Source organism: Sus scrofa, chromosome 18 (genome assembly GCF_054392235.1).
Source record: "Sus scrofa isolate SSC_HxYL_T2T_F1_AM1 chromosome 18, Sscrofa_HxYL_maternal_Yorkshire_Landrace_v2.0, whole genome shotgun sequence".
Classification (NCBI taxonomy): domain Eukaryota; kingdom Metazoa; phylum Chordata; class Mammalia; order Artiodactyla; family Suidae; genus Sus; species Sus scrofa.
In genome coordinates, this window is record NC_139400.1 from 40,310,001 (window position 1) to 40,330,501 (window position 20,501).

The window sequence follows — 20,501 nt, forward strand, 5'->3', positions numbered from 1 at the left end:
CTAACTTTTATTTAAGACACATGAGAGTATAAGGTAGATATCAAATCTGATTATTATGCATACAATTTTTTATGAAAGCAAGGAATTTTACCCATGAATAGCTTAGACTTGTCATATTCTATAGCATTTGTTAGATTATACAACTACCCTGAGTTCTATTTATATCTTATGCTTCTATTTAATTTCACATTACAAGATATCACACTGTTGAAAATTATGTCGAATAGAGTACAATTTTTTCCTTAGTTGCACCTATTTTGTTTAATAACTTTCCCTAAGATTATAAAGCTGTGTTTGAGATACAGTTTTGCCATCCTGTCTCAATAGACTTCCACGATTACTTTTTACCAACTAGTCTCATTGAAAGGTTTCTAGCATTATAGGTAATGTAAAGTCCATTAGGTCAGGCTCTTCATAGCATGACATGCAGTAAATTACAAGTGCTTCAAGCAGCTCAGTGAATTACAGTTCATCACTTTGAAAGGTTTCCCACTACAAGACCACAGATATCAGATCTGGCAGTTAGGATCCAATTAACACTTTGGTCAGAATAATCAGATTGCATGTGTAAGACTTGTATAATTCGTTTATTGCTTCCATGCATCTTCTGTCTGTAGGTAAATTTGATGCTGTTATTTCAAAGCTTAGAATCAGTATTTCACTTGCCTTTAGGTTATATTTCAAGTTCTTTTGCAGTACAGTGATGAACTCTCCTTGTTTCAGCAATTTAGATCACTTGTCCTGTAGATATTACAGCCTGAGAAATGGTTTGTTTCTGGTAGTTTTGTTTTGTGCTCTTACCATATCATTATACGTCTTGAAAAAAATTGCTGGCAATTTTTACTAAGCCCATTTTATTTAGTGTATCAGAGACAGTTTTCCCCAATGTGATCACGGTGAATCTTGCATAACAACCTTACACACCATAAATGACATACGCAATGACATTTACATGTGTACTGTCATGCAAAACTATTTCCTGCTACACTGAATATAATACTATGACTGAATGAAAAAACATTCTGATTTGGTGATATCATTTTTCTAGGCATGGTCAGTTATTTAGAAGAGGTCCTTCAGGAAAAGGCTAATAAGGAGGGAATATTATTCTCATATTTGCCAGTTTGGGCTAGTATTTTGATAGCTCATATAGTCACACTTTCAAACATTATGGCTAACTCAATAGAAATCTGGAAAGAATAATTTGACCCAAAGGATAATACAGTTTCTTAAAAAACTGGATATACATATTCCACAACTGCAATTTTTAAGCCGCAATGGTCTAATAAATTTTCATAAATAAAAAAGTCTAATAACATTTCCTAAAATAGCGTCATATTCAATTCTCAGTGAAGCTTATTTGTTATAAAGTACTGTTTCTTTATTCTCTTTTACATTATACTTAATGCATATTTAGGTTCCTAGATTCAGAATACATGTTTCAAATCCAATATAAACTGTCACAGTACCATGAAAACACAGTTAAACACATTCTACTTAGAAGACATATTAAAATGATTACTCTTTATAGATGAAACCTAAGTGATAATCCTGGAACTAGTGACTGGAAAGAAGCCTTTAGTCTGGTTTTAAACAGATGGCTATTTAGTGATTAGTGAAGATAAGAAGTATTCATGGGTTCTTTTCAGGAGTGGCCATTTTGTTTTCCATACAATTACAGCACACAAGAGGGTCAATCAGATACTGCAAATACAAATATGTCTTCTTATGACTGATGATGCCAACAATACTAATGAAGATGCTGATAGCAACAAAAAGCATGGTTGCTGTGTCCGACTTTGAAATCAGAGAAATTCATGTTGAATATTGAGTCTTTCACTAGTTTGCTTTGTCACTTTGGTCAAGCTACTTAATTTGTCTGATACATTATTTCTCTTTCAGTAAAATTAAGGTAAGAAAATCCATTCCACTCATTTATTTTGATAATTAATTAAAACAATACATGTACTTACATAATACACAGTAACCAAATTACCTTCCTTCCCTCTTTACCCAGATGAACTTTTAAGAGACGTCATTATACATAATAAATGGCCTCAGTTTATACAATTGGAATGCTCAAGGAGGCTCTCTTGTCTGTAATCTCCACTCAGACTTAAGATCTAAAAACATTAAAAATGTTGGGGACCTTATAATCTACACTGAATGCTGAGGGGTTTACATCACAAAGTAAAAAAGGGAAAAAGCAATACATGCTATTTATTAATAATGGTCTGTGAACACTACTATGTTCACATAAAACACATTTATGCATTCTACTATTTATTCAAAAGAAATATTCTGGTGGAAAACATACTCCAAGCTAAAGATTTTGGTTTTGGTTGTTGTGCAGCAGACAAACTTTGAGAAAGTGTATCCTTGTCAAACCGAGCATGGCCTCATAAGCCTGTAAGGGCTATTTTGCAGCAAGTTCTACTGGTACCTATTATTTGGTTTCTAAATATTTGGGTTTTAATTCCTGCTCACAAAATTCCTTGTGCTTTAGGCTCCATTACCTGTTTCCTGTTTAATCTGTACTAGTAAGCCAGTTTTTTTGGTGTCTAGATTTTAATCTTCCTCCAACCGGTTGGTTCCAGGTTCTATCCACATATTCAGACTATTACATAACTTTTTTTTTTCCAGATTTTTATGTCAAACTTTATTCTCTCGTTTTAATTAAAATTATTATTATTATTACTAGCATTATTATTATTAGCATTTATTTATTTATTGTTATTATTATTATTATTTAAGTAGTTATTTCCCCAACACAATTTTTTTTCTACTGTACAGCATGGTGACCCAGTTACACATAGATGTGCGCATTCTATTTTCTCACATTATCATGTTCTTTCTTGAAGAATAAATCTTCCTACAGTCATTCATGCATCCAACCAAAGTCAGCTAACTTGTGGTGATAGAGGGGAAGGTAAGTAAATTATAGATAAGCATGATTATAGCTCCGTGTGGCAAGCATTGTGACAGGAGAATGCAAGAAGAAATAAAACAGCTATCAGCATGGCACGACGAGGAAAGACTTTCAAGAGGAGGTAATGTTTAAGTTGGGTTTTCATGAATGAGTAGGAATCAAGGATGCTAAAAGACTTTTCGAGGCATAAGTGAGGCTTGGGTGAAATCAACAGAAAATCATTCCTTATGGCTGGAGTGGGGGGTGCATGTGGCATAGGTGGGGAGAGCCAGCTGTGAGAGGGCCAGGCTACTAGATTTAGAAATTAAAATTCTCTTCTATAAGCATTATATGAGTAGTGGATTGGGGTTCTTGAACAGTTTAAGAAAACTGATACAAACAGATTTGAATTTTAGCATCTTCATGGCAATAATGCCAGTTAGAGGTTATCATGGACATGTTTGCTTGCTGGAATGGGATAGAGAGGAAAGAAAGCATTGAGAGATGGAAAGGGATTTGAACATAGAGGACTTGAGAGATGACATGTACAAGCTGTGAAAGAAGAGGAACAGTCTAGATGACTGAAAGGTATCAAATGAGATGGCAGTCTCATTTATTAAGGTAAAGAATACAGGAAGGGAACTCCTTTTGAAAGGAAAGGAAGGTAATGTGTTCAACGTTGGGCATGCTGAGTTAAAGGGACCTGCGACATCTAGACTGTTAATTATGTGGTTCTTGAACTAGATCGTAATGGCCTCATATTTAGATTTGGGAATCATTAGCCTATCAGTGGTATTTGAAATAATAGTGTAGGTGAAGCTACCCATGAATCTGTGTGAGTTGTGCAGACTGAGGAGAGCAGAGGTCAGAGGACAGAATTTGGGGGAATTAACTTCCTAAAAAAATATTTATTGAATACCCATAATGCAACAACCCTGTGGTACGTGTTGAAGAAATAATGGTGAACCAGTAAAACTGACCTTCCTTCTTGTTCCCGCCCTCTTTCCTTTCCTTCTTTCCTTCCTCCTCCTCTTCCTTCCATCAACAAACGTTTATTTATTTATTTATTTTTCTTTTTAGGGCCATAGCTGTGACATATAGAAGTTTCCAGGCTAAGGGTGGAGTCAGAGCTTCACTGCCAGCCTACGCCACAGCCACAACAATGGAGGATCCAAGCTGTGCCCATGACCTATACCACAGCTTATGGCAACGCTGGATCCTTAACCCACTGAGTGAGTCCAGGGATTGAACCTGCATCCTCATGGATACTAGTCGGGTTCATAAACTGCTGAGCCACAGGGGAACTCCAACAAATATTTACTAATAAGATAATGCGTACTAAACACAAATGAGGTGCTAACAGAACAGGAATGAAAACATAAAAGTTCCCTCTCCTTGAAAATTAATATTCTAATGGAGAGGAAATAAATCAGTAAACTGGAGAAATAAATAAAATGATTATAAACTTTGATGTATTCTAGAAGGAAATAAAAGAGGCTTAAACAAGGAACAATAAGGCAGATCACCTTAAATAGTAGGGTTATAGAAGGTCTGAGAGGCAGCACTTAAGCTAAGACCTGAAGGATGAGAAAAAGCTACATAGTAATAGGAATAAAGGAGATTCACACTAGTGGAGAAAAAGCTCACACTAACTTGAACTTCACCAGAGCAAAGGGAATGAGGTGGATATGAGGTTGTAGAGCTTAGCACGTGCCCAATATGGTCCTTGTGACATACTAATAGAAGACAGAGACAGCAAATCACTAATTACGCAACTAATTATTTATGTGACAATCATAGGAAGTAATCTAAAGGGGTAGGCAAACAACAGAAGAGAACTGTCATTTGAGGGGACAGGGAGGAATCAGAGCCTGGGAAGGATATGAGAAAACCTAAGTTGAGAAGTCTTGTTGGAAACCAGCTGAATATAATCCAAGAAAAGAGAGTGTTTTAAAAAAGAAATCATGATAATAAATTCAGATGAAGCAAAAAAAAGTATTTTTTGAATTAATATGTTTACATAGTTTAAAATTGAGAAAGTATGAAAAGCAAAAACTGTCTCTGAACATTTGTACCACAGACATTCCCTTTCCCAGAGACAACCAACCTATCAATTTCTTGGATATCCTTCTAGAGACATTTTGTGCATATTCAAGCAACATTTATGTATGTATTTTACACTCATGGTACATTCCTATCCGGAGTGGTTGAGTGTATGGAATGGTTGCATAGGGCCTGGAGAAGTGGGAGAGATAGGAAGAGGCTTGTAAAAGGATATAACCTTTTTGTTGTGGGTGTTACGGGGTGAATAGGTTCTGAGGAGGGATGTATACCACAGTGACCATAGAAGATAACACTGCATTATGTAACTGGGATTTGCTAAGAAAGTAGAACCTAAGTGTACCTCACCAAAAAAAAAAAAAAAAAGGAAAGAAAGGGAAAAAGGTAAATATGTGAGGTAATAGATGTGTTACCTTGATGAAGTGATACTTTCCCAATGTATACATATATCAAATAATCATTTTGCACACTTCAGGAGTTCCCACTGTGGCACAGTAGGTTACAGATCCAGCGCTATCTCTGCAGTGGCTCAGATCACTGCTGAGGTGTGGGTTCAGTCCTTGACGTGGCAGAGTGATTTAAGGATAGGCAACAGAGTTTCTGTTGTGGCTCAATGTAAGGAACATGACTAGTATCCATGAGGACTTGGGTTTGATCGCTGGCCTCATTCACAGGTTAAGGATCTGGTGCTGCTGTGAGCTGTGGTGTAGGTTGCAGACGTGGCTTGGATCCTGTGTTGCTGTGGCTGTTGTGTAAGCTGGCAGCTGCAGCTCTAATTCGACCCCCAGCCTGGAACTTCCATATGCCACAGGTGGGTAACTGAAAAGACTGGAAAAAAAAAAAAAAAGGATTTGGCATTGCTGCAGTTCTGGCATAGGTTGCAGTTGCAGCTCTGATTTGATCCCTGCCCTGGGAACTTCCATATTCAGTGGATGCAGCCAAAAAAAAAAAAAAAAAAATTATTTTGCATACTTTAAACACTATAATTTTGTCAATTTTACTTCAATAAAGCTGAAAAAAAGCAACAGTGAGGCAGACTATTCCTGCATATATTAAAAAAAAATTCAGCCATAAAAATTCTAGACAAAATACATGGGATGATTGTTTTATATCTTGGAGGAAAGGTCTACTAACCATGACACAAAACCCAGAAGCCATAAAAGAAAATACCAATAAATTCAACTGCACTTAAAAAAATAATCTGCATAGTTAAAAACAAAATCAAAGTTAAAATTTAGTAATAATTTGGAGACAGCACATTCTTAACTCCCCTAATATGTGAAAGCATCTATAGATCAATACAAAAAAGACCAACAATCCAATAGAAAAAATGGGCAAAGTACTAAACAATTTGCAGAAAAATGCCTCTTTAACATAGGAATAGTCAATGTAATTCATAATAAAATAAAACTAATTAAATGTATTCTGAAAAGTCGATCAGATTGAGAAAGATCAGATTGTTAAATAACACTGCGAGAGTGAAATTGTAGAAAACAGACTCTGGCTTATGGAAATATAAAATGGCAACAGATCTATAGATACCATTTGGGTAATAGCTATCAAAATTACAAATAAACATATTCTTTGACCTAGGAATTTCAGTTCTAAAATTTATCCTGAGTTATACTTGTGTCTACGTGAAATGATATTTGTTCAAATTATTCACTGAACGTGGAAGCTCTCTCTGTGTTACTAAAGTGATGACATCCAAAATATATTTCTTATTGCAAAAAGCAAGGGGCAACCTCCATACACAGATGCTACAATTTGTGTAAAATACATACATTGCTTGAATATATGCACAAAATATCTCTAGAAGGATATCCAAGAAATTGATATATTGGTTGTCTTTAGGGAAGGGAATTTTCTATGGGACAGGGGTGGAAGAAACAATTTTCGCTTCTTATACTTTTTCAATTTTAAACTACATAAACATATTAATTAAAAAAGAATTTTTTTAAAAAGTGACTATAGGGTACATTAAGATTATAAATAATTCACAGCTTTTTAAAAGAAATGCATTCCAAGAATAACGTTTCAAAGAGTCAATCAAATGCAAAATATAGATTGGTTAATGCTTCCCTCCAGTTTTAAATTATTGTAAAAAAATCTGAACAAAAGCACTAACATAAAAATACAAAGTAACTTAGCTGTGACCCTCATGCCACAGTACTGTCTAAAAGATTCTGTCAGGTTAGTGAAGTTTTTCAGTGGAGTATATTTTAAAAACTTCCAAAAGAGTATTCACATGCAAGAATTCTAATTTGAAATAAACAGGTGAGAGGATAATCAGATAAAACGTATCAGATCCATTCGGGAATATCATGGGAATATAATTTACATCCACAAACGACTTTTCATCTATGGATATCAAGGCCTTGATAAATGCTATTATCTTATACAGGTGGCAAAACCTGGAAGTGGTAGACAGTACTATTCCTCTGGTTATACGAATATAAAAAAATGCCAAATTGTGTATCAAGCCCTGTATTCCGTCTCTCTAAAGTGTCACTAATTCATTTTTTTAAAGCTTTACTGAGGTCTAGTTGATTCATAAGGTTGTGATCATTTCTGCTGTACAACGATGTGATCCAGTTACACATGTACACACATCCATTCTCTTTCAGATTCTTCTTCCACATAGATTACCACAGAATATCGGGTAGAGTTCCCTGTGCTACAGAGCAGGTTCCTGTTGGCCAATCATTCTGTATACCTTAGGGAGCATATGCCAATCCCAAACTCCCAATCCACCCCTCTCTCCCTACTCACCTGTCCCCTTTGGGAACCAGAAGTTTTCCAAAGTCTGTGAGTTTATTTCTGCTCTGAAAGTAAGTTCATTTGCATCCACATATGTGATACCATACAATGATTCCACATATAAGTGATATCACATGATGTTTGACTTTGTCTGACTTATTTCACTTAGGTATCACTATTTTAGAGTCAAGCCTTCTGACATTTCATTTCCCTCAAAAGAGTGCACCATCTACACTCTTAACCTTCTCCTGAACACTACTTCTGAATCTATTTATTAATCAGAGATTTATCATACCTTTACTGAACTGCATTTAATCACTCATTCACTCCCTAAGAGAGGACAATATTGTTTGGCCAACATGTACATACATAACAAAGCTTCTAAACCTACAGATTTGTCTCTCCCTAGCCTCTAGATCCTAGACAGTTTAGGTCATACATAAGAAGAGTCAGAATATAAGATGGGTGAGAATACCAGAATACTAACAATTCTTCCCATTAGGGAATTGAGCTTTCCATATCCCTTCTGCCCAGTCTCAGGATCTTGTGGATCAAATCTAGGACATTAAACCTTCAGTTCCTATGTCCCTCTTTCCATTTTTTTGTCAAATGACAGAGGAAAGAACCATGTAGCCTTATATCTAGAAATCTTTAAATTCTTTGCTATAGTGTTTTTTCATATAGTTAACTTTTAGAGCCCCTAAAACAGTAGCTTTGAAAAAGTGTATCATAATAAATCTAAACTGTGTTACATTATTACCGTAGTCTCCACCCTCTTTTTGTCCCCACCCTCTTGTCTATCCCCCTCTGTCCTGCATCCTCTCTCTTCCACTGTCTGAACTATCTTTTTTCTGTACACATTTACCTGTGAAGGCAGCATTACTTGTAGGCGTCGAGCCCATATGGTTATTATTATCTTAGACCAAAATCTCTAAGGATGTAATTGTCATGGTTTGGTTACTACCTAGGTACTGTCTGTAAAGATGGCTTCCTTTGGGAAGAACAACGAATTGCAGTTATAATTAAATATCAGGGTGAGATTGGATTGGCTGCATGCACGAAGAGAAAAACTTCCTGGACATCTGAAATTGTGAAAAAGTATTCGAAATGGAGTTAGGTCCTGTGAATTTAGCTAAGTGCATCATGCCTTGGTCTATTTCTTTCTAAGCTTTGTAAAGAAGACTAGACCATTGTGTTTAATGCCGTGTATCCAGGGCCTAGAATGGTATTTGCCAGAAAATAGATACAGTCAAAAAGATTTTGAAGAATAAATTAAGGAAGGAATGTTTCTCCATACACCAGTTAGGTTTCCTCTGAGTGGTATTGTTGTAGGATGTGGTGATTAGAAAACAGGAAAAGAGAGATGATTCTGAGGGCATCAAAAATATAACCTAATGCTTTCTCTATGGGCTTTTCAACATACTAGGCCCTTGAATACCACATTGAAAATGAGGACAGTTGGGGTTTTTGATTAGAATTTTTGAAATTGTGGTCACTTATGATGGAGCATAATAATGTGAGAAAAAAGAATGTATACATGTATGTGTAACTGGGCACCATGCTGTACAGTAGAAAATTGACAGAACACTGTAAAGCAGCTACAATGGAAAAAAATAAAAATAAAAATTGTTCTCCTATGTGGCTCAGTAAAAAAACTCTATTTATAAATTTTAAAAAAAGAATGAGAATAAATTTCACCTCCTATGTCCCCAATAATACAAGCAGGGTTTGCTTATGTGTTTCTTTTGGCATATTCATAAGGAAGCATTATAAAAAACAAGGCAACTCCGCTGGCTTTGTGATAACTCTTGAAAAACTCACTGTAGATGTGCGACAGCAGGGAACACATTTCTTATGCTGTAACTGCAGAATTTTATCTCAAATTCTTTTTTTTTTTCTTCTTTTGGCCATGCCCGAGGCATGTGGAAATTCCTGGGCCAGGGATCAAACCCACTCCACAATAGTAACATGAGTCACTGTAGTGACAACGCTGGATCCTTAACCCAATGTGCCACATGAGAACTCTCACAGATTATTTTTCTTTACAGAAACTTCAGCATTGAATAGGAATAGCAATATAAGAAAAATTTTAAAAAGCTAAAGCATTGGCCATTTTTCATTTTCAATCAATCAGTTCACATTGGCAAAGCTGATTTTTATATTTATCGCTCTGTCCTTTGTTCTGCAGTAGGTAAAAATATTTTCTAAGTCATTTTAAAATTCCTCTGTCCAAATGTATGTCTCCCTCCTTACACAGTAAGGGCAAAAGTAGGCTTTATTCAACTAGGTATACAGAATCATACATAGCATGTTGCTGGTATATGACAGATCTCAATAAATGTTTACTGACTAAATTATGCCATAAATAAATGTAGAGAAATTTTACAAAAATAACCATTCTTTAAAAATTGTGTCTTTTAAGATGATCTACATAATGCATGCTCCATGTCAAAATTTAAATATCAAAATATTAAAGAAAAATCACCTGTGATTCCACTACTACCATCAAGAGTTGCCTTTTTAATACGCATTTTAACCTGAAATTTATTTTCTTTTGTTTAAAAAGTAGCCATGAATATTCATTTTTAAAACACCAAAAAAATAGAAAGAATTAGAAAGTTAACAGTTTTACCACGCAAACCCCATTCCTTTTGGAGACATGGACCGTCTTTGCTTTGTATGGTCTGGATATGTAAGAATTTCAGTTGCGATGGTTTAGTTAAATAAACCTAAGCTCCCCAACCACACAGTTTGAATTTAGTCCCCACGGTATATTAACTATGAAGAGCTGCATGAAGCATACACTTGGCTGCTAAATCTTTAGCCCACAGAGGACCACATAAGTAACGTGTACATCACGATCCACAGCAGAGGACCCAGATGATCCATACCCAGAGCCCTGGGCCACAGAAACGGTGAGATAATAGATGTGTATTGTTTTAACTTGTTAAAGTTTGTGGGAACTGGTTTGGCGGCACTATAGAATACGAGGCATGAAATTTTGATTTACAGTTTTTTCCTTTAGTACTCTGTAAGATATGGCCCCACTGTCTTCAGCATTTGGTTTTACAGGGGAAAGAAACATCTGAAGTCATTTCACTTTACCTACGTGATTTGAGGAAACCTTTCCCCCTGCCCGTCTGAATAATTATAAAGTTATTTCCTTTGTGCCTATATTAGAAGAAAGCGGCCAATATTAAGGCACACAATTTTCTCCCTGTCTCTCTCTCTCTTCTTATTTCTTTTATTCATTTTTAAGAGTTATTTCTTGAGGAGTTCCCATCGAGGCTCAGTGGAAACAAATCTGACAAGCATCCATGAGGATGCAGGTTCGATTCCTGGCCTCGCTCAGTGGGTTAAGGATCTGGCATTGCTGTGAGTTGAGATGTAGGTTGCAGATGTGGCTCAGATCTGGGGTTGCTGTGACTGTTGTGTAGGCCGGTGGCTACAGCTCCATTCAACCTCCATATGCCGCAGGTGCGGCCCTAAAAAGACAAAAAAAAAAAAATTATTTCTGGAATTTTATATTAGATTACTGTTTCTATTTCAAGTGTTCTGATTCCCTCTCATTCAAGAAATGTTTGCATTCAGGAATTCCCCTTATTTTTAGGTTCGAGCTCCATTCTCTGCCCTATTGTTGTCTCATATTTTTAAAAGCCTTTATACAGTTCCTTTATATTATGGAGAATAAAAATTTCACCTCCATATTAGGGATTTGACTTAAGTGTCAGCATGGCTTTTAACTACCAAATCTCCAAAGCAAAATTTAATACTGATACTCTGCAGTCTTTATTCCATCACATTTTCATCTCACTCTTTCCAAACTTATACCGTTTCTATCTTATCTCAACCTGTCCTGATCTTAGTTTTTTTTTATGAATCATAAAACCCATGTTTTCTTGAATCCTGTTGAAAATGCCAAACATTTTAACACTTCTTTTCTTTTGGATGATGTAGAAAAGGCTGGATGTATTTTCTTCCAAGTTAGTGCAAAGGACTTACTGTCTCTTGTACTACATTTTCCCATCTTCTCCTTAAGTAGTGATGTATTCAGGCTTGCACTTGCCAAAAGAAAGGTTTGGTGGATTACAATTTCTCCAGTCCCTATCCACAGAGGATAAGACAGAATCTTCTTCTCAGTTTTACACCCACAGCTTTACAAAATAAACAGACAGTACCCTGGTTTTCAGGGGGCTTTCATCTCGTGTAGCTCTGTTGGATCAAGGTAGAATCCTTACCCCTCTCCTCTCTGACATGTTCATATAATAACAGAGCACAGGTATTAGAAGGTAGGCTCTAGAGTCAGCTGGATTGGATGAATATCCCAAGTCTCACTAGCAATGCTGATGTGGCCAAGTCATTTAAATTCTCTCTGCTTTAGGTTCCTTATAAGTGGGGATAATAATATAAAAATCTCATCAACTGTCAGCATTAAATGAGATAATGCATACAAGGACTGAGTACAGTACTTGACACTGTAAGCACTCAACATTAGCTTCCCTCTAATTTGATTATTATTAGCATGGAAAACCTCTTTCCTCTACGTACACACCAAACAAGGCTCAGTGTTCACTCCCCTCCTCACAGCTTTATGTGGGGGGCCATCTCTCCAGACTATGATGCATCACGTCATCACAGGCTCCCTCTCTATAGCATCCTGCTCATTTTCCAGCCACTCTACTGCTTCTGACTCTATGTACAAGGAGAGAATGAAGAGAAGGCAAAGGGAAGAGCGCTCAGATTGTTTCAAAAACTAGTTAGAGAGATATATCAGTTTTCTGATTACTGTCGACGTCATGGTTCAGAATAAGAGGACAAGCAGAGGCCAAGGGTAGCTCAGGTGTGCTCCAATATCCCCGATTTCACAGAACCTTTAAAGTTTTCATAGGTTGAGAATGGTGGAAATTTCTTGAAAATTCTAGGTCTAGTTTGACTGTGAGTTGGCTTTAGGAAGCCCATCTTATGACTCGTAAAGCACAGGTACCTCCCTTTTCTGAGTTCGAGATCTGAAAAATAAAGCTGTCAGTTGTATACTATACAGATAACCAGACCTCACCCAAACTCAATGCTTAATCCTGAGCCTGCAAAGCTGCTTCTCTTGCTGTGGATCCTATCTCACTGAACCCTTATCTTTCCAGTCAGCCAAGCTCAATACCCCAAAGTAATTTTTATTCTGACTTCCACCTCGGTTCTATTTCCAGTCAGTAACTATTGCCTCATCATTTTTACAATGCCTCTCCAGCCCACTCCCTCCTGGCCAATTTCTTCATTCGGACTATTGTTACAGTCTTTGATGTTGTCTTCAGCATCTAATGTCTTCTTTTTCCAATCAATACTACTTATTGTTGCCAGGATTATTTTCCCCAAATACAAATCTCATCATGTCATTACCCTCATCAAACACTGCAAAGGTTTCCCGATCCATCGGGAAAGAGCTTATTTTCCTTACTTGAAATTCAAGGTCTACCACAACCTAACCCCAACTCTCTTGCAGGTTCATCTGTTCAGAGATCTCCTCACAGCACGCATCAGTACCAGTAGGACACCTGCCACCCTTTCAACACATCTGCCACTTCAGTTTAGTTTTTTCATCTCTGTCAGCCTGGAGTGCCCTGTACTGGCAAACACCGAAATCTACCCAAATCTTCCCCATGGTTCAAGGCTAGGTGTGGGGGACACCTCTGTGAAATAATGCCCAGATGCTTTGTTTGGCAGTAGTTTCTTGTTTATGCCTTCACTTTGTTTATTCTATTACATTTATCCCATTTTGCCTTTTATTGGCTATTTACACATAAATCAGACCAGAGAAAAGACTTTGCTTCTTTTACTCTGATCTTTTAGAATCTGGCAAAATTTTTTTTTTGCACATAGTAGTGGTTCAGGAAGAAAAAACTTGCTGAAGTTATCAGGGTTAAAACCTGTAATATGTGAATATAATCATTGTATTAAAATATGCATACAGAATGCTATGTTTCATATAGAAATGAAAATGAATAAGACTGTAATTTTTACTTTTGGCATCCTCCAGTATTTTGGGGTCACTTCATCTGCTGTGAAGATATAATAGCCAGATAAAATATGTAAATGTGAGTTTTCAGGGCACAGATTGTTCTTCTGCATAGTAATTACACTTAATTTAACTCTGTGTTCATGACAGGTACAACTTTGAGTTAAATCTTATTGTGGGCTTATTAATTTTATGTGTATAGAAATTTAAAATTTATCAAATATTTTCACATGTCTTATGTCATGTCATTTGCAAGATAGTATATTTCGTATTATCCATTTTATAGGCTCAGAAAGACTAAGACATGTGACAGAATAAATAGAAGAAAGAACTGGAACTTGAATTAATTTTTAAATTTTTCTTTTATTTTACCAAATCTAAGGTGTTGTTCGCCATCTATAATATAGTTTAATTCTGTTGAATCTGCAGTGTTCCTAATTGTCCCATATCTCTGACTAGGATTTATGGGAATCTTTAATAAGGGCCTAAGCAGGCTTGGCTAGCCAGTAGGGTGACAATAGAAATTACTGGGACATGTGTGAGAGTAAAGAGAGCCAATATTAGTAATTACCCCAAGAAGATATAAACCAGGACTGTCAATGGGCAAACTGAAATGTGCATTCTATTCTATTCTGGCCTTAAAAATTGAGAATTCTGTTCTCTCCTCTATAAAAGCAAAGTAGAGAAAGCTATTTATGAATTTTTCCAATAGAAATATTAATTTCTATTGGAAAAGAGCATTTTATAGCAATGATATTTTTACAATCCAAATTTACTTATAAGATCTCAATAAATACGTAGTTTGAAATAAACCATAAAACTATTTATACATCCATTTTAGGTGAAAACGCTGCCCTTCCTCCTAAAACAAGTGTGAGTAAGTATAAAACACATTGGAAAGATTGTTCACATTCTGAGAACAACAAAGATCTTAGGTGCATTTCATCTGTACTTCATGTTGCATATGGTCACCTAGTTCACACTAGTCCATACGTTGAAAGCATCCTTTCATCTTTGGCATTTCCGAAGTCTCCCTCAGTCTATGATTTGCAGATCTGTTTTTATTTATTTTTTGGAGGACTCTGAATTTATTTATTTATTTTTGACAGACAAAAATTGTATATATTTAAGGTATATAGTATCAGTATACTGTGAATTGATATTCTAACCATTTAACACATCCATAGTTACTGTTCTGTGCGTGTGCGTGTGTGTGTATCTGTATGGTGAGAATACTTGAGACCTACCCTTTTAGCAAGTTTTAAGTATATAATACATTATTAGTTGCTACAGACACCATGTTGTACATTAGGTCCTCAGAGCCTATTTATGTTATAACTGAAAGTTTGTACTCCTTGATCAATATCATTTTTTCTAATTAAGAATTTTTACTTTTTCAGAGTTCCCACCTTGGCTCAGCGGAAACCAATCTGACTAGCGTCCATGAGGACACAGGTTCGATTCCTGGCCTTGCTCAGAGGGTTAAGGATCTGGCGTTGCCATGAGCTGTGGTGTAGGTGACAGATGCAGCTCGGATCCCGCAATGCTGTGGCTCTGGTGTACACATGGATGCTCTGAAGACCTAATGTACAACATGGTGTCTGTAGCAACTAATAATGTATTATATACTTAAAACTTGCTAAAAGCAAGGTAGTATATCTATATAAATATCAGAAAAACAAGATGTGCTTGGGTTGTGGGATGGAAATCCTGTGAAATTAGATTGTGATGATCATTATACAACTACTGATGTGATAAATTCATTGAGTAATAATAATAAAAAAAAATCAGAAAAACAAGACTTTAAGGCTTAGAATACAGTTGACCCTTGAACAATGTGGGTTTCACCTGGGTGGATCCACTTATACACAGATTTTTTTCAGGAATAAACACTAAGGTTCTACCCGATCCACAGTTTTGAATCCATGAATGTAGAACTGCATATATATGGAGGACTGACTATAAGTTATAAGTGGATTTTTGACTGAAGAGGGTTGGTGCCCCTAACCTCCACATTGTTTAAGGGTCAACTGTACTTTTAAGGCAAGATTATTAGAGATTAAAAAGAATATTACAGATGATAAAAAGTTTAAGCTTCCAGATACATACACTAATTCTCAATATGCATGCACTTAATAGTGTAGTTTTAAAACACATAAAGGAAAAACTGACAGAACTAAAAGGAGAAATAGATAAATAGGCATTTATAATAGCAGATTTTAAAACAGCAGGAACTCTGCTGTTACTCTCAGTAACTGTATAAGCAGATATAAATTAGTTAAGATAATAGAAGATGTGAACAAGACAGTGAATACGCAATCTAACTGTTACACTCACACACATACATCTATATTCCTATATATACATATACATAACACTGTACAAAATAATGGCAAAATATGCACTCTTTTCTAGTGCATATTATATTTTATTATCATAGATCATATCCAAGGCCATAAAGTAAGTGTCAATAAATTTTGAAGCCTTGAAACACTTATGTTTTCTTACCACTGTGAAATTAATCAGTGTTAAAAGATAATTTAAGAAATCCTAAAATATTTTGAAATTAAATAATGATTAAATTATGTTCTGGTTAGAAAAGAAATTATAATGGAAATTAGAAGGCATTTTAAACTGAATGATTAGGAAACTACAATATATCAAGTTGTATGCAGGTAACATTTTGCTTAGTGGGAAATTTAAAATCTTATACATTAGAAACAATGAAAGATTGAAAAATTGATGATCTGACAGCCACTTTTGATAATTTAAAAAAAGAACAATAAGTTGAAGCCAAAGGAAGCAGAAGAAAAGTATTAAAGTTAAGGATGGAGATGAATGAAATTTTAAAAACACATAATCTGGATCACAGACATAATGTAAAACACAATACTATAAAACTCTAGAAGATAACAGAAGAGACAATTTAGGAGACCTTGGGTTTAGCATTGTTTAGATAAAACATAAACAGCATGATTCATGAAAGAAAAATTTGATAAATTGGACTTGTTAAAATTTAAAAATTTTGCTCTGCAAAGGACACTGTTAAAATAGAAGACAAGCCATTGATTGGAGAAAATGTTTCTAAGACGCATATCTGATGAAAGACATACCCAGAACATACAAAGAAGTCTTTAAAATCCAACAATAAGAAAATAAACACCACAATTAAACAGTGAGCAAAAGACCTGAGCCAATAATTCACAGACGGCAGTTTCTCACAATGCTAAACAATTTTACCATATAATCCAGTAATTATGATCCTATGTATTAACCCAAAATAAATCAAAAATTTTTGTCCACATAAAAACCTGCAAACAAATTTTCATAGCAGCTTTATTTGTAACTGCTAAAACCTAGAAGCAAGCAAGATTTCCTTCCACAGGTGAATATATAAACAAACAGTGGTACATCCATATAATGCAATATTATTCATTTACAAAAAGAAATGCACTGTTGGGCTATGAAAAGACATGAAGGAACCTTAAGTGAATATTGCTAAGTAAAAGGAGCTAAACTGTAAAGGCTACATACTACATGATTCCAATTATATGATATTCTGGAAAAGCTAAAACAATAGTAATGTTGAACTGCAGACTTTAGTTAGTAATAACATATTAGTATTGGTTCATCAATTATAACAAATATACCATGCCAAAGCAAGATGCTAATAATAAGAGAAGCTGAGGGCAAGGCACAGGAAATGGAGTCTATGGGAACTTTTTGTATTTTCTGCTTAATTTTTCTGTAAACCTAAAATTGCTCTAAAAATCTATTATTATTTTAAAAATGTGCCCATGTCCTTAAAAAATGCAATAGAGAAAAAAAAAAACAACAAAACGAATGATTCTTTGAAAGAATTGATATGATTTTTTATCAATAATGATCTTATAAAAATAAAAGGCAGAAATAATCAACATTGTAGGTGAAAAAGAGAACATTACTGCAGATCATATACATATTAAAATATAAGGATATTATGAAAAATTTTATGCCAGGAATCAAAAATTTCGGTGACAAATTCTTGGAAAAATATTAGCAAAAGTAGTAGAAAATTCTAATAATTTCATATCTATTAAACTGAATTAGTAACTTTCCCACAGGGAAATATCCAGGCCCAGTTTAGTTTATCGGTGAATTCTTCCAAAATACAAGAAAGAAATAATATCAGTCTTCTACAAAATCTTCCAGACAATTAGTTTAGTATTTGAGAAATCAATCAATATAACTCACAATAATAAAATAAAGAGAAAATCTAGTATGATTATTTTAATACAAACAGAAAAAATGAGAAGTAACTCAACACCAGTTCAGGATAAAAAACCTTTGGCAAGTTAGGTATAGGTTAAATTTCTCCTTAATCTGAGAAAGTAGCAACAGAAATCTACAGCAAACTTTGCATCTAGTAGAGAAATACAGAAAGTTTCCCTCTAAGATGGAGAATGAAACAAAGATGCCCATTATCTCCCAATTTATTCTTCATTTTACTGAGTCCTAGATAGTAAACAAGGATGGCACAATAAATCAATAAGTTGAAGAAATAAAATATCACTATTCACGAATAACACAGCTATCTATGCAGAATATCCAAAAGAATCTACCTTCCATCAGAAAGATTTAAGCTACTTAAGCAATGTTCCTGGATCCAGAGTCAACATCTAAAAAACAACTGTAGAGAGTAGTAGCTGAGAGTGAGAGAGATAATGGTGGTTTTATTTTTCAGTCTGAATAGTGGTTACATGGGTGTATAAATTTTGTGAAAATCCACAGCTATATACTTCTGATTAATGCAATTTTGTATATATATGTTATACTTCAACAAAAGATTATTTTATGTTGTTTAATAGGTATAATTTCAGTTTACAAAATGAAAAAGTTCTGGAGATGGGCTGCAAAACAATGCGAATATAACACTACTGAATTGTATACTTAAAATATACTTAAATAGATCTGATGATAAATTTTATGTATATTTTATGTATTTTATGTATTTTTTATAATTAACAATCAGACAAGACAATCAGACAAGATGAATGGGATGAAGATCTTAATATGAAAGGTAGGTGAATCTACATAACACACAGAAAAAAAAAAGTCAAAACCTTGTAACCCACCATTAGAGAAATTCTATCTCCATCCACTCTGGGCTGAGTAAAACTTCTACAACTGTTGTAACAGTATCCTTGTATAGATTTATCACTATACTAAGAAATCCTCAATTTTAAGGTACTGTTTATCATAAGATACAGCAATGATTTAAAGATAGCTCTTGGGTGAAAAAAAACCCACCATATTTAAACTCACCCATACACATATCTGAAATATAAAAGTGTGTGCCTTACAATGAAGAAAATGAGGGATACCTATAAAAATGAAGAATGATGGACTGGTATGCCTGTCCTTGGAATGTAAACTCAACGCCTTAAGGCAGGTCCATCCTTTTCTCTTAAGGGATCTTTACCACAAGAGTATTCATGATTATGACAACAGAATCCAAAGGAAGTTTGCATTATAGGGGGTAAAAATTTATTCTAGCACTTTATTTACATATTTATTAAATAAACACAAACACCAACTCTTTAGTAGGCTAACTGTTGGGTATATAAGAATATGAGAGTAGACTAAGTCCCTGAAAAAAGTAGGGTTTACAAGGATGACGTTTTTGCAATGAATCTGAGGTAGAATCATCCACTATCCATACCGGCATGACTAGATAATATAATTAAGTACACAAATGCACATTTTCATAAAGAAAAATCTACTCTGTTCCTTTAGTTGACTTGATTATTGCATGCCCTCTGGTTGAAAATTATAAAGGCTTTGTTGCACTTCATCAAAGGCTATTTATGCTGTCCAAAGGGCAACTGCTAACCCAGAAAGTGCTTTTTTCCTCTGGACAGATTCAGTCTTTCAGACACATGATTTGAAGAATGAATGCAGGCTGGACTTCGGCCCAAGTTGGCTGGTGACTTGGTGTTCTTGTGTAGGGCACACTTACACAGTGGAATTCAGTCACTGGGCCTGGTCAAACCCTGGCTGAGTGATAAAATACAGCTGTCATCTTTGCTAGCAATTGTGGTGGTACCTGAACAGCAGACCCTCCTGCATTAAGATTATCAGTGTATAACAGTGGAACCTAATGTACTGGCAAAGAAATAGATGCTCGAGAATGGACAGTAATGCATGTGACACTGGAAATAAATATTAGAATGGACAGTAATGCATGTGACACTGGAAATAAATATTATCTCTGTGCCAAAGAAGAACACTACTTTATAGAAATTTAAAAATACATTCTGAGGAGTTCTTTCGTGGCACAGCAGATTAAGGATCCAGCATTGTCACTGTAGTAGCATGGGTTGCTAGTGTAGCGTGGGTTCAATCCCTGGCCCAGGGACTTCCACATACTGCCAGTATGGCCAGAAAAAGAACATCCTGTGAAATTATATTTGGGATATTTGAATAGGTTTGTCTTCAAAAAATGTTACAAGCATGGAGAGGAAGAGGTCTCTGGGGCTTCAGGCATGACTATACACTCCTGCCAAAGAGGCATTCTCACAAATTCTGATACTTTTTCATGTCCAGTTAGTGACTATAACCTTTGAGATTTACAGTGTAATAAACTGACTCTTTTCTAAAAGGTGTACACAGAAAGCCATTTTATGTTTGCAACGTTTATTTAAATTATGTAATTTATATCTTAAAATATGAGCATGGAGAGGAACTCCATTTTTTTTTCTCATTCAAAAACAAAGGAAATTAACA

The 20,501-nt window shown here is 35.1% G+C and overlaps 1 protein-coding gene and 1 long non-coding RNA gene across 42 annotated transcripts in view; one reads left to right on the forward strand and one right to left on the reverse strand.

Moving 5' to 3' along the window:
• The window catches only part of FOXP2 (forkhead box P2), a 549,648-nt gene that overhangs the window by 72,663 nt on the left and 456,484 nt on the right, over window positions 1–20,501 (reverse strand).
• LOC146394996 (uncharacterized) lies at window positions 9,616–19,758 on the forward strand. The gene is made up of 3 exons (XR_014834228.1): window positions 9,616–15,001; window positions 15,391–15,556; window positions 15,814–19,758. It is a non-coding gene; the product is annotated as an uncharacterized LOC146394996 (long non-coding RNA).